The sequence below is a fragment of the Schistocerca serialis genome, chromosome 6, assembly GCF_023864345.2.
Source record: "Schistocerca serialis cubense isolate TAMUIC-IGC-003099 chromosome 6, iqSchSeri2.2, whole genome shotgun sequence".
In the NCBI taxonomy this organism is placed as follows: domain Eukaryota; kingdom Metazoa; phylum Arthropoda; class Insecta; order Orthoptera; family Acrididae; genus Schistocerca; species Schistocerca serialis.
The window spans coordinates 462,199,718-462,212,179 of NC_064643.1; positions in this window are offsets into that span (position 1 = coordinate 462,199,718).

A 12,462-nucleotide genomic window follows, 5' to 3' on the forward strand; every position below is an offset into this window, starting at 1 on the left:
AAAATGGTGTAACAGGTGTAGGATTCGTTATGAATAGGAAGGTATGACAGAGGGGATGTTACTGTGAACAGTTCAGTGACCGGGTTGTTCTAATCAGAATCGACAGCAGACCAACACCGACAACGATAGTTCAGGTATACATGCCGACGTCGCAAGCTGAAGATGAACAGATAGAGAAAGTGTATGAGGATATTGAAAGGGTAATGCAGTATGTAAAGGGGGACGAAAATCTAATAGTCATGGGCGACTGGAATGCAGTTGTAGGGGAAGGAGTAGAAGAAAAGGTTACAGGAGAATATGGACTTGGGACAAGGAATGAAAGAGGAGAAAGACTAATTGAGTTCTGTAACAGGTTTCAGCTAGTAATAGCGAATACGCTGTTCAAGAATCACAAGAGGAGGAGGTATACTTGGAAAAGGCCGGGAGATACGGGAAGATTTCAATTAGATTACATCATGGTCAGACAGAGATTCGGAAATCAGATACTGGATTGTAAGGCGTACCCAGGAGCAGATATAGACTCAGATCACAATATAGTAGTGATGAAGAGTAGGCTGAAGTTCAAGACATTAGTCAGGAAGAATCAATACGCAAAAAAGTGGGATACGGAAGTACTAAGGAATGACGAGATACGTTTGAAGTTCTCTAACGCTATAGATACAGCAATAAGGAATAGCGCAGTAGGCAGTACAGTTGAAGAGGAATGGACATCTCTAAAAAGGGCCATCACAGAAGTTGGGAAGGAAAACATAGGTACAAAGAAGGTAGCTGCGAAGAAACCATGGGTAACAGAAGAAATACTTCAGTTGATTGATGAAAGGAGGAAGTACAAACATGTTCCGGGAAAATCAGGAATACAGAAATACAAGTCGCTAAGGAATGAAATAAATAGGAAGTGCAGGGAAGCTAAGACGAAATGGTTGCAGGAAAAATATGAAGACATCGAAAAAGATATGATTGTCTGAAGGACAGACTCAGCATACAGGAAAGTCAAAACAACCTTTGGTGACATTAAAAGCAACGGTGGTAACATTAAGAGTGCAACGGGAATTCCACTGTTAAATGCTGAGGAGAGAGCAGATAGGTGGAAAGAATACATTGAAAGTCACTATAAGGGTGAAGACTTGTCTGATGTGATAGACGAAGAAACAGGAGTCGATTTAGAAGAGATAGGGGATCCAGTATTAGAATCGGAATTTAAAAGAGCTTTGGAGGACTTACGGTCAAATAAGACAGAAGCCAAAGATAACATTCCATCAGAATTTCTAAAATTATTGGGGGAAGTGGCAACAAAACGACTATTCACGTTGGTGTGTAGAATATATGAGTCTGGTGATATACCATCTGACTTTCGGAAAAGCATCGTCCACACAATTCCGAAGATGGCAAGAGCTGACAAGTGCGAGAATTATCGCACAATCAGCTTAACAGCTCATGCATCGAAGCTGCTTCAAGAATAATATACAGAAGAATGGAAAAGAAAATTGAGAATGTGCTAGGTGACGATCAGTTTGGCTTTAGGAAAAGTAAAGGGACGAGAGAGGCAATTCTGACGTTACGGCTAATAATGGAAGCAAGGCTAAAGAAAAATCAAGACACTTTCATAGGATTTGTCGACCTGGAAAAAGCGTTCGACAATATAAAATGGTGCAAGCTGTTCGAGATTCTGAAAAAAGTAGGGGTAAGCTATAGAGAGAGACGGGTCATATACAATATGTACAACAACCAAGAGGGAATAATAAGAGTGGACGATCAAGAACGAAGTGCTCGTATTAAGAAGGGTGTAAGACAAGGCTGTAGCCTTTCGCCCCTACTCTTTAATCTGTACATCGAGCAAGCAATGATGTAAATAAAAGAAAGGTTCAGGAGTGGAATTAAAATACAAGGTGAAAGGATATCAATGATACGATTCGCTGATGACATTGCTATCCTGAGTGAAAGTGAAGAAGAATTAAATGATCTACTGAACGGAATGACCAGTCTAATGAGTACACAGTATGGTTTGAGAGTAAATAGAAGAAAGACGAAGGTAATGAGAAGTAGTAGAAATGAGAACAGCGAGAAACTTAACATCAGGATTGATGGTCACGAAGTCATTGAAGTTAAGGAATTCTGCTACCTAGGCAGTAAAATAACCAATGACGGACGGAGCAAGGAGGACATCAAAAGCAGACTCGCTATGGCAAAAAAGGCATTTCTGGCCAAGAGAAGTCTACTAATATCAAATACCGGACTTAATTTGAGGAAGAAATTTCTGAAGATGTACGTCTGGAGTATAGCAATGTATGGTAGTGAAACATGGACTGTGGGAAAACCGGAACAGAAGCGAATCGAAGCATTTGAGATGTGGTGTTATAGACGAATGTTGAAAATTAGGTGGACTGATAATGTAAGGAATGAGTAGGTTCTACGCAGAATCGGAGGGGAAAGGAATATGTGGAAAACACTGATAAGGAGAAGGGACAGGATGATAGGACATCTGCTAAGACATGAGGGAATGACTTGCATGGTACTAGAGGGAGCTGTAGAGGGCAAAAACTGTAGAGGAAGACAGAGATTGGAATACGTCAAGCAAATAATTGAGGACGTAGGTTGCAAGTGCTACTCTGAGATGAAGAGGTTAGCACAGGAAAGGAATTCGTGGCGGGCCGCATCAAACCAGTCAGTAGACTGATGACCAAAAAAAAAAGGGTTTAAGGAAAAAAATTTGCTAATTTGTTCATTTTGTAAAAAAAAACAGAGTTATGGTTATATATTGTTAAATAAACAAGTTGTGTGAAGAGAAAGTAATTTTGGTGGGTCCTCCCTTCCACGTTTTCCTTAATTCCAATCAGTACCACGACTCAGTATGTTTTAGTCGTAATTCCATGTTCAGATAACTCTTTTAGAAAATATTTGCATAATCAGGGCTTTCAATAACTTGAACTGGGACTTGGCCCAGTTTGACCGGAAGTGGCCATAACAGTAAATATAAGATGATCTATGCTGTTTTTCCGTGAAATAATAAATCTAGATCACCAATTTCTCTTGCTACAAAATTCTACCTTTCTGTAAATTTATCAGTTGTTTATATGGTAAGTGGTGCTTGTAGGTCATAAGTTCTTAAACTTAAACGTTTGTTTGGCATTTGCCAAAAGTTTTCAGTCAATGAGAAAAAGTTGCTATCGTGTTCAGTGCACTATGAAAGACGAGCAATTTCTGTTCAGCAAACTAGGTGGTAGTCGGGTATACATTTGTGAGCGACGGGGAGAGGTGGAGCAGCCGGTAAGATACTGGGCCCGCATTTGAACAACAGGGACCGAACGATGCATAATAACAGATCACAGCTTATCTGACAGCTGTCAGCGACACAAAGCGACATCTCTCATAGGTGGTCTGCACTTATCTCCAGATATTTATCTCGGCAGCTGTCACACAACCCAACAAAGGCGTGGAAATCATAGATCATTAGTAGAGGCTAAATAATGGAGCCTTTTATCGTTCTTAACCAAATGAAATACAATTAACGCTGCAGAAAGTAACGAGATGAATTCCATACAAGAGGGAGCGGGGGGGGGGAATCTGACACATAAGTAGTCATTTCCTCGTATACTAAGGAATTAAAAAGCTGTGAGACCTCCCCCTTGTAGTGTGTTCTACTGTCTTCTGGTCTGACCAGTCTAATTACATAACATCTCTCCTCAGGGTTTTACTAGCTATGGAAGCAAAGTAATAGAATACGATATGCAGAATTTATTTCGTACGCAGCGTTGAAGTTTACAACGATTGAACATCTGTTAGTCACAACCTTGTTTCAAATAATACCTTAACAGCTCAAATTAACGTTCGTCGCTATTGACTGGCAAGGACCAGAGATGAGCAGCGGTATCAAGCAGGCTATGACGCAATAATTCTATCATACTTGTAGCAGCGCGAAGTCTTATGTTGGGTATACACTGATTGCATGATAAGGAATTAACAGGAATGAAGATAACTTTCTTAGCAGGCCAGAGCGACCACTCTGGAGACCGTCGTTTATATCCAAAGGAACAAATTATTGTGTCTATCTGTCCCTGGCATACTGCTGCAGCAGCTTAACACTTTGCCGTCGCACGTCTGGTAAAAATTTATTCGCTTGGCGCCGGCAGCGCTAATTCAGAATACTTGGCTTGTCGCCTGCCACTTGTCATCTTTCCGTTGATGACAAGCTTCAAACATATTTACTTTTGCGCGCTTTAATTTCTCCGGAAATCCTCTATTTTGCCGTGTCGCTCCACAAACTCAATTCTCTTTTCAAGTAACTTCTCTGCAAGTTCTACACTGTTATAATAATTATCCTTGTAGAGGTGATGCCACATTCCACAAGAAGGTGTCAGTAGTTCCATCACTGTTTTAGTTAAAGGTTGTCCAGCGCGGGCATATATCTTGAATGAGGAAATGTATCTCGTACTCGAATCACACAGCATCCGAATGAGTATGCCATATTCGTAATTTTGGAAGGATTGTAAACTATGAAATTTAACTGTCCACGCCACAGTATCATTCCTTTATCAGTTGAGATGTTTTGAATTAAACGTTTCCTTAAACTTTTTGGAAAAATAATCAGTTACGAATTGCACTTTCAAAAGCCGGTCGGTATTATCCGGTTTATTATTGTTGTCGGAAAAATGTAAAAATGATAATATTTGTCTGAATCGATGGCGGGACATCATTTTGCGAAATATCGGTGTGTCTATCAACGGATTCGTTGACCAGTAATCATCGATCCTTGCTTTTTTTACAATTCCAATAAGGATAGCAATCCAAAACCATCTTCTAAGTTCCGGTCCCGTAACGTCGACAAATTTGACATTTCTTTTAATACAGTTTCCTTCTATTGCAATTTTGACTGTAATACTTGTTGGTTTCGTTGCTAATAAATTCAAATACATCGTTGCCAGTATATGATTCTACGATATCCACGAAGCTCTGTGTAACTTTAGGAAATATGTGTGGACGCGGAGATCCTTCAAATTTATTATCGGCCCTCAGTTAATCATAGTATGTCTTCTTCGTCTGATTCATCAGTTGTAAGCCGTAGCGTTCGCCGAGTTCTTCTTGGACGTATTTCACTATCTTCCGACGTTTCTGCTTCACTTTCATTTTTTTGATATCCAATGTCTTCTTCCCAATCGGCCAAGTCCTCCGGCACGTCAGACAAGACGTCCGCGCATTCATCGTAAATAATCGTATCGTCTCTTTCGTCTGCCATGATGAAAGTGCCCAAGTACTTATAAAAACAAAAAGCTTGTTGACGTGTGTAACTTATTGTTACCTAAACAAAAACCCAACAGAATGCAAAAGATACTAAAGTGCTGTCACCGGCCACTGCGCGATACTATGCTCACGACACCACTGTGGTGTCGCCGGATGGCTAAGAGTTAATATTACCGTGCTGGCTGGCGTCGAACCGTAGTCACTCGATGTTTTCCTCCGTCCGCCCGTCACTGCTGGCCTAGTGCGCACTCTACTGATGTCCCAGGACTCTGAATGTTGCTTACCCGATCTCTAATCCAGTATCTATGTACTTCTTAATTATTCGCCCACTTAATGTCCACTTTCTGAATCCTGAAGCTGATTATGACAGTCTCTAAATGGCGCAGTCTTCCACACCAGGCTACGTCGTTTCGTGCATCTCCAATTATCTAACCAATTCCCTCCTTTACTGCCAAAATTGGTCCAAGAGTGTAATTTTATAAAGTCTCTCCTGCTCCCTCAATCCTCTTCCAGTCGACTTTCTTAGCACCTGCCTCTGCTCAAAAAGTGGGACCCAGAACAGGCATGACAATCCACCTACCAATGGCAAGGTGCGCTCTTCCCACCTGTTCGATCTCGCCCCACTGGGAAAACAGATCGACAGGTTCTGCTCTTTTAGCGTAGGCTGGGAGAGTCATCCGCCTCGCCCCCACAATAATGACATCGGAGGTGGTTGTTTCTCGTCATTTTTCTAAAGATAGCCGTCCACCTGCACAGAGCCCGTTCTGCTCCTTTCTTCCTGTTGTGTGTGTGTGTGTGTGTGTGTGTTTGTACCCCAGCTATGAAAACGACATCGCCCAAGGGAGAAACTCACTGCCTCGTTCTCATCTGGCCTAGACGGCCCAGCATCCATCATTTATACCTTCAGATAGAGAATCCCGCTCAGATAGTATTGCCTCTGCAGTCACTGCCATATTTGCCCTATCTTCATCATCTTCCATCTGACAGTGTCTATTTCTGATCAAGGTTGAGTGTGGGTAGCCGGAAAGGGTAGCCACATCTTCAAGCAAAAGATGGAAAATCTGCAGTACCGTATTGTGACACACATTGTTCTAATCATGAAAAGTTGCTCGCAGAATACCTCCTACAGTCTTCATCCTGTTTCCGTCCACTGTTAGTAAAAGAACCACAAATTGTGTCCTCGAGTGTTGGTGCCACTAGGAGTGGCGATTTGTGGGGGATGGGACCAGACAGCGAGGTCGTCGGTCCGATCGCGTTAGGAAAGGATGGGGAAGGAAGTCAGCCGTGCTCTTTCAAAGGAATCGTCCCGGCATTTGCCTGAAGCGATTTAGGGAAATCATGGAACACACAAACCTGTATGGCCAGACGCGGGTTTGAACCGTCGCACTCCCGAATGCGAGTCCGGTGCGCTAAACACTGCGACACCTCACTCGGCCCTCACCTTATTGTGATAGCAGCATGTGATCTTTCATCCAAGTGCTTCTAGTATCGAGAACAGTCTACAACCAGTCTTCGCCACTGAAAACAATAACTGAAAAACACTATATGTCACTACTTGCACCTTTGTAGGACTTTTTATTTGATAGCGTACGAGTTTCGACACAGTCGCTTGTTGATCGGTAAACTAATGTAACAACTGAAACTTAAATCCACATTACAATGTTTTCGCTATCTGAGTTAAATTTACCATTCTGCTTGTTTTCAGATCAGCCATTTGTCTTAGTTCATAAGTAAATGAAAGCAGCATTCTCCACAAAATAATCCAAAACTTTTAGTGCGTCCAAACTGATGCATAGCCGGGCGGGGTGGCCGAGCGGTTCTAGGCGCTACAGTCTGGAACCGCGCGACCGCTACGGTCGCAGGTTCCAATCCTGCCTCGGGCATGGATGTGTGTGATGTCCTTAGGTTGGTTAGGTTTAAGAAGTTCTAAGTTCTAGGGGACTGATGACATCAGATGTTCAGTCCCATAGTGCACAGAGCCATTTGAACCATTTTTTTTGAATCAAATTCCCTACTTAACGGTACGAGCATAAATTGAGAAGAGGACGTCGTCGACAGTCCCTGTTGTAATTATGACATCACACACGATTTTCGTCCTACCAGAACAATGGCTACGGGAAGCTGGTATGATTGCAACTGAAAAGATTGACTGGTACTCCACGGACTCGCAACACTTTCGATTTTGTAGTTAGTATGAATCACTGTACTAAACTAACACAGACGTAAAGGTCGAGGTTCATGAACTGAAGCTGCAATCCTTATATGTTGCGATACCCCTGTAATCAGCTACATTTACAGTAGACTGAGACAGGTAAATAGCCGTTTTATATTATATACGCGACAGCTTGCGGGAATATAAGATTCACACGTTGGAAATGAGAATACTATGGGAACTCGCGGGAAAAGGAAGTTTCTCATTGCTGTCTGACACCCAGTGTCAAACACTAAATCTTGTGACATACCAGCGAGCCGTGCGGCTGTATCAACGATGTTCCGCCGCCGGTATGGATCATCTTTCCGGCGGTGTGCGCAGAGCGCGCGATGGCGCCACCTACCGGGCCGACCGGTACCTAGAGGAAAAGCTGTGGAAGAGGGGTTGATTTTGCTTTTGGACGCCGAGCAGTAACGGCGTTTTGGGAATTATGGCGGACAGCTAAGGACCGGTGTCAGCCAGCAAGCAGGGCACGTCCAGAAGGAGCTGTTACGCGGGTGACGGCGCCGTGGCAAATATCGCCTGCGTGGAAAGAGACGTTACTGGGGAGCCATTGGTGTTTTTTTTTTTTCGCTTGCTTCATGTCTCCTGGAATCGGGATCTGCGGCGGCTGGCTTCGTCGAACAGGCAAGAGGGTAAGGGCCTTGCTTGTCCTGTAAATTGTGGTCGGAATCCAGTACTGGGTTTGTGCGGTTGACCGTATTTTCTTGAGCGGCCGTCGCTACTCCTACTGAGTCTGGCCTTATTTTAATTGGTTTAATACGTAATGTTTTAAGGTGTATGTGGTGTGGACATTAACATTTACGAGGGCCTGTATTGCTGAGACATTTCTTTGTAGATCCCTACTGTCAAGGTTTAACCGCCATTGATTCAAAATGGTTCAAATGGAACTTAACATCTGAGGTCATCAGTCCCCTAGAACTTAGAACTACTTAAACCTAACTAACCTAAGGACATCACACACATCCATGCCCGACGCAGGATTCGAACCTGCGACCGTAGCGGTCGCGCGGTTCCAGACTGAAGCGCCTAGAACCGCTCGGCCACATTGGCCTAACCGCCATTGAAAGCAGTTTGCTGGCCCTTCTTTAAGTACCGCCTGGTTATTTTATTTATATCACACCACGAAGTTAAGATGGCCAGTCGTTATTGATGTATATATATATATATATATATATATATATATATATATATATATATATATATTTCCCTGCATATATTTATCTCTGAATTGCAGTAACATTACTGTTACGTTTCTGTGTGAACCAATAGTGTGTGAGAGACACGTGTATAATTTTGAAGTCAGTAGTTTCCTAAATTCTTACCAGTTATTGAGAGGCCAGTTGTTATTGTGTGTTTAATAGCCTGAAACGGATTCTATTGATGGTGGTACTAGAATTCCTTCAATGACAGTAGATCGATATTGTAATTAATTTCATGTATTCATTTTACTAACCAAGCAGTAAAGGAAACAAAAGAAAAATTCGGAGTAGGAATTAAAATCCATGGAGAAGAAATAAAAACTTTGAAGTTCGCCGATGACATTGTAATTCTGTCAGAGACAGCAAAGGACCTGGGAGAGCAGCTGAACGGAATGGACAGTGTCTTGAAAGGAGGATATAAGATGAACATCAACAAAAGCAAAACGAGGATAATGGAATGTATTCTAATTAAATCGGGTGATGCTGCGGGAATTACACTCCTGGAAATTGAAATAAGAACACCGTGAATTCACTGTCCCAGGAAGGGGAAACTTTATTGACACATTCCTGGGGTCAGATACATCACATGATCACACTGACAGAACCACAGGCACATAGACACAGGCAACAGAGCATGCACAATGTCGGCACTAGTACAGTGTATATCCACCTTTCGCAGCAATTCAGGCTGCTATTCTCCCATGGAGACGATCGTAGAGATGCTGGATGTAGTCCTGTGGAACGGCTTGCCATGCCATTTCCACCTGGCGCCTCAGTTGGACCAGCGTTCGTGCTGGACGTGCAGACCGCGTGAGACGACGCTTCATCCAGTCCCAAACATGCTCAATGGGGGACAGATCCGGAGATCTTGCTGGCCAGGGTAGTTGACTTACACCTTCTAGAGCACGTTGGGTGGCACGGGATACATGCGGACGTGCATTGTCCTGTTGGAACAGCAAGTTCCCTTGCCGGTCTAGGAATGGTAGAACGATGGGTTCGATGACGGTTTGGATGTACCGTGCACTATTCAGTGTCCCCTCGACGATCACCAGTGGTGTACGGCCAGTGTAGGAGATCGCTCCCCACACCATGATGCCGGGTGTTGGCCCTGTGTGCCTCGGTTGTATGCAGTCCTGATTGTGGCGCTCACCTGCACGGCGCCAAACACGCATACGACCATCATTGGCACCAAGGCAGAAGCGACTCTCATCGCTGAAGACGACACGTCTCCATTCGTCCCTCCATTCACGCCTGTCGCGACACCACTGGAGGCGGGCTGCACGATGTTGGGGCATGAGCGGAAGACGGCCTAACGGTGTGCGGGACCGCAGCCCAGCTTCATGGAGACGGTTGCGAATGGTCCTCGCCGATACCCCAGGAGCAACAGTGTCCCTAATTTGCTGGGAAGTGGCGGTGCGGTCCCCTACGGCACTGCGTAGGATCCTACGGTCTTGGCGTGCATCCGTGCGTCGCTGCAGTCCGGTCCCAGGTCGACGGGCACGTGCACCTTCCGCCGACCACTGGCGACAACATCGATGTACTGTGGAGACCTCACGCCCCACGTGTTGAGCAATTCGGCGGTACGTCCACCCGGCCTCCCGCATGCCCACTATACGCCCTCGCTCAAAGTCCGTCAACTGCACATACGGTTCACGTCCACGCTGTCGCGGCATGCTACCAGTGTTAAAGACTGCGATGAAGCTCCGTATGCCACGGCAAACTGGCTGAAACTGACGGCGGCGGTGCACAAATGCTGCGCAGCTAGCGCCATTCGACGGCCAACACCGCGGTTCCTGGTGTGTCCGCTGTGCCGTGCGTGTGATCATTGCTTGTACAGCCCTCTCGCAGTGTCCGGAGCAAGTATGGTGGGTCTGACACACCGGTGTCAGTGTGTTCTTTTTTCCATTTCCAGGAGTGTAGATTAGGAAATGAGATGCTTAAAGTAGTAAATGTGTTTTGCTATTTGGGGAGCAAAATAACTGATGATGGTCGAAGTAGAGAGGATATAAAATGTAGACTTGAATGGCAAGGAAAGCGTTTCTGGAGAAGAGAAATTTGTTAACCTCGAGTGTAGATGTAAGAGTCAGGAAGTCGTTTCTGAAAGTATTTGTATGGAGCGTAGCCATATGGAAGTGAAACGTGGACGATAATTAGTTTAGACAAGAAGACAATAGAAGCTTTCGAAATGTGGTGCTACAGAAGAACGCTGAAGATTAGATGGGTAGATCACATAATTAATGAGGAGGTATTGAATATAATTGGAGAGAAGAGAAATTTGTGGCACAACTTGACTAGACGAAGGGATCAATTGGTAGGGCATATTCTGAGGCATCAAGGGATCACCATTTTAGTATTGAAGGGCAGCGTGGAGGGTAAAAATCGTAGAGGGAGACCGAGAGATGAATACACTAAACAGATTCAGAAGGATGTAGGTTTCAGTAGGTACTGGGAGCTGAAGAAGCTTGCACATGATAGAGTAGCAAGGAGAGCTGCATCAAACCAGTCTCTGGACTGAAGACCACAACAACAACAACAACAACAATTTTACTGATGATGTGTTGTGATGAGTTATTGTGTTGCTCGTTATTTAAGGTAGATGTCAGTCCTTTGGAGATACCCACAAGTTCTGGGATTTTCTCGTGCCCATTCGTGACAGTTGCTACTTTCGTCTGGGGGTCCATGTCGAGCCTGTATTGGAAACAGCTGAACGGGCGGACTTCCGTTTCCTGAGCGTAGTTGTTGAATCTCATGAGCTTGTTTGCTCACATGAAATTTGATATTTTATATGCTAAATTATGTGGTGCCTACCATTTAAGTAACCTGTTGTGTGCCTGGTATCTGATTGTTTCCTCAACTCTGATTTATTTAGGTAATAACAGTCATTGTCGTAATGAATGAGTACATTACTCAAATTTTGGTAATTTTTCTTCAACTTGCTTACAGTTTAGAGTACATAAAATTTAACTCATGTCAGTAAATGTGTAATAGGCCATAAGTGCCGCGTTTTTATGAATGTTTAAAATTGAAGTAATTTATTTTCACCTGACTGGTAATTTTTAAATATGTGTGATAGTTTTAATCATGTGACGGTTTTATTTGTCAAGTTCTCTTGTTTAAAGGTATCAGATAAAATGGTCGGTGCAAGTGTCGATGGTGACTGCCTGATGTGTTACTCTGGTCGAGTCCTACCACCCTACAACCTATTGTGCTGAGTTTGTGTCGTTGCGTAAACGGTGGAATTACATGCTGTCTCGACACTTCAACCAGTAGACAACACTTTTTAGTAAATAAAATCGCTGTGATGAGATTTAACAATAGACTCGGTTGGACAACGCACAGGTCTGTTTGAACCTGTGGCTCGATATAATCAAAGGATCGAGCCACACACATTTGATTTCGTGTTTAGCTGAAGAGATAGTTGTACTCTGTGATCGTACATTCAAATAGTGTAAGCACTGCCAAGTTATATGAATTTCAAATAATAGCAGATTGCAATGAAATATAATACTACTACTAATAATACTAATACAGTAACAATGAGGGTTATTATCTACTCATAAATTGATGTGAATGACTCCATAAGATTTATGCTGAACAAACTGATGATTTATTCAGTTAGTCATTTCAAAGACAAATGTAGAGTCCTGGTTCTTCAAAAATTTAATTTAAAAAGAACTAAGGTAATAAGATTACTCAACTGCAGTAAAGCCTGTATGAATGACTAGTAAGTATAGTACCAGGTTCACCAGTTGTCATTGAATCATCACTGGTCTGTGAAAACAACAGACTTCCATAGTTTTGAGCTCGGTACAA